Source organism: Danio rerio, chromosome 11 (genome assembly GCF_052040795.2).
Source record: "Danio rerio strain M-AB ecotype USA chromosome 11, GRCz13ab, whole genome shotgun sequence".
NCBI lineage: Eukaryota > Metazoa > Chordata > Actinopteri > Cypriniformes > Danionidae > Danio > Danio rerio.
In genome coordinates, this window is record NC_141031.1 from 26,471,610 (window position 1) to 26,474,783 (window position 3,174).

The following is a 3,174-nucleotide window of genomic DNA, read 5'->3' on the forward strand; positions in this document are numbered from 1 at the left end:
TTTGCTGTCTAAAATATGAAATAACTATTTGCACCAACAAAGTCATTGCAATTTATTCAGAATTTTCAGTTTTATTCAAGTTCATTTGTGTAATATTTTTTTGCAATGCATACTGTTTCTGAGAAGCACCTTTTACCCAGAAAATACACAGTGTTTCAGTGTTACCATAAGGGAGTAATTCTATTATTAGTCAGATGGGTGTGTAGTTTTAGTTTTAGTGATTATTAAACATCATCTTCACTACTGGTTGCTTCACACTAAAAAAAAAAAAAGTCTTTCATAATTCTTATACTCATGTTGCTCCAAACCCACAAGACTCATCTTCTGAAAAAAATGAAGATATTTAGAATCTAAGACATTTCTGTCCCACCATTTTAATTTCACCCAAAATGCAGGTGCTTCAAAACATCTGTAAAGAGATCAAAAAGTAAGTTCTTAAAGAATCAAGACATTTAAACCAAGTCTTCTGGAGGGATACATTATCTTAACTCTTAATAGATGCTCAAATTCAGGCCTTTTGATTTTGCCTTTTGATGATATCCTTCCATCCAAAAGCCAATGATAATCTGCCAGTCGGAAGAAGGTTCCGGATTATTAGAGCTCGCTCGGCTAGACTTTCTTTTTACAATCTGTTCGAGCCCTCATTTCCAATCACCTCACTCATCTCTGAAATCTAATCCACAATCCCTGCTCCAAAAACCAGGCACATTTGCACCAGACACTTTCTTACAATCATACCTTATCTCTATAAAAAACATTTCTGAGTGTCCTTTAAACAGGTGAGTAGGCTTAACAAACCACCTGTAGAAACATGTTTCTCTTTATATGCACCAGACACTTTACTTAACCCTTGTGTTTTGTTCAAGTGTACTATCGTTCCGTTATGTTAGTGGCTGCTTTCCCCCCATTGACTTAAATTATGATATTTTTTGATTGCAAAGCCATGACACTATATAATCATACATTCTTAGTTTTAGAGGTGCACCTCTAACAACATTCTGTTGTTAGAGGTGCATTTTTTATTGTTACTGTTGATTATTTATAAATGAAAATTTAAAACCTTTTTCCAAAAATTTGTCACAATAAGATTTGTCACCTAAAATCATTCCATTTGCTGAAGCACAGATAGAGTTATTGCCAAATGAAGCCTCAAAGTCACCCCAGACAGCACACAAGGGTTAAAACTCCATCTTACAAAGACTCAATAAGAAAAACAATGTTTCTTGTGACTGTACCACAAATCATGTTGCACTAATTATTTTCCTCAACCTTAAAATACCTCCCAGCAAGCATTTTTTTTGTTTTGTTTTTAAAAGATGTCTAATGGACATCTAATACACTTCTAAACAGTCGTCTTGGCTAAAACAAGGCTAGATTTGAGCAGTCAGTGAAAATCTAACATATGTCTAAGAATAGGCCAAAACTAGACCAGTCATTAAATAAACAGAAATGAATGACTACAAATATAAAGTCTGTCTAATCTGTCTATTTGACGACTAGTCTAGTTTTGAGCTATTCTTAGATGTCTATTAGATTTTCACTGACAGCCCAAGTTTAGCCTTGTTTTAGCCAATCTAAATGGACGTCTAATAGACATCTTTTAAACACAAAATTGTTTGCCGGGCTCTTTTGCACAATACTGTTCTTTATTATGGATAAGTACTTTTATAGTCTTAGGCTATGTGTAAAGTTAAATATTTAATTTAAGATTACCGGTCCAGTATGTTAGATACATGTATAGGTTTAAAATAGCTCCTACGTCCCTTGTTATGTTCATAATTATGATTGTTTATTCATTTAAGACTGTGGTCCGGCTAAACATGACATTTCATTCCACTGTATATGTTCACACATGTAGATGAATGACAATAAAGCTGGACCTGACTTGATATGGAAGTCTACTAAACAAACTTTGGATGAATAAACTTTCAGTTAAAGGGCAGTTATGTCTCAGATTTAGAAAAACCTTCAACAAAATTATTCAAGTTTTTTTTTTAGGGCAGCCCAATACTGGGAAATTATGCAGTGACGTTGACTTTTGCAATAATAATATAACTTGCGATGTAACATTTCTCTAGACAAATGTTATATAGAGAAATCTATTCTTATTAGCTATTTTTATTGATTACGCTAAAATAAACTGGAAATATATACTTTTCTGAAATTCATAAATTTTCTAAAATACAAACAGGTTTTTCTTACAAATAGTTTACAAATGGTTACTGAAAACAAAGCTAAAATATACAGGGTATATCATCAATAGTGTAAATCCAACATTTGGCATATTATTGTAAAGATTATTTAAAATCTTTGACAAAGACACATACATTAAATGATTTTTGTTTGTTTTTAATTGCATCATGCATCCAATGATAGACCTCATGAATGTGATTTTATTTTGCACAATCGTCATAATGACTGAATACTTTTAGAAATTAAGCAATGCAAATAATTATAAGACTTATTTCTTTATCTTTTTTAAGTTGTATAATGGCTCTAGATTTGGCCTGTCCATCCATATACAGTTGAAGTCAGAATTATTAGCCCCTTTGAATTATTAGACCCCTTGTTTATTTTTTCCCCAGTTTCTGTTTAACGTAGACAAGATTTCTTCAACACATTTCTAAACTTAATCGTTTTAAAAACTTATGTCTAATAACTGATTTATTTTTATCTTTGCCATGATGACAGTAAATTATATTGGACTTGATGTTTTTCAAGACACTTCTATACAGCTTAAAGTGACATTTAAAGGCTTAACTAGGTTAATTAGGTTAACTGGGCAGGTTAGGGTAATTAGGCAAGTTATTGTATAAGGATGGTTTGTTCTGTAGACTATCGAGAAAAAATGTAGCTAAAATGTAAGGGCTAAAAATTTTGACCTTAAAATGGTGCTTAAAAATTTAAAAACTGCTTTTGTTCTATTCGAAATAAAACAAATAAGACTTTCTCCAGAAGAAAAAAATATTATCAGACATACTGTGAAAATGTCCTTGCTCTGTTAAACATCATTTGGGAAATCTTTAAAAAAGACGAAAAAAATTCAAAGGGGGCTAATAATTCTGACTTCAATTGTATAGGCAGTTCCATTTGTATTTAAGTTTTGTTTTTTTATTTTGAGTTGGGATTGTAGAGCAATGAACTTGCATAAAAAAGACATTTTCCACAGATTTC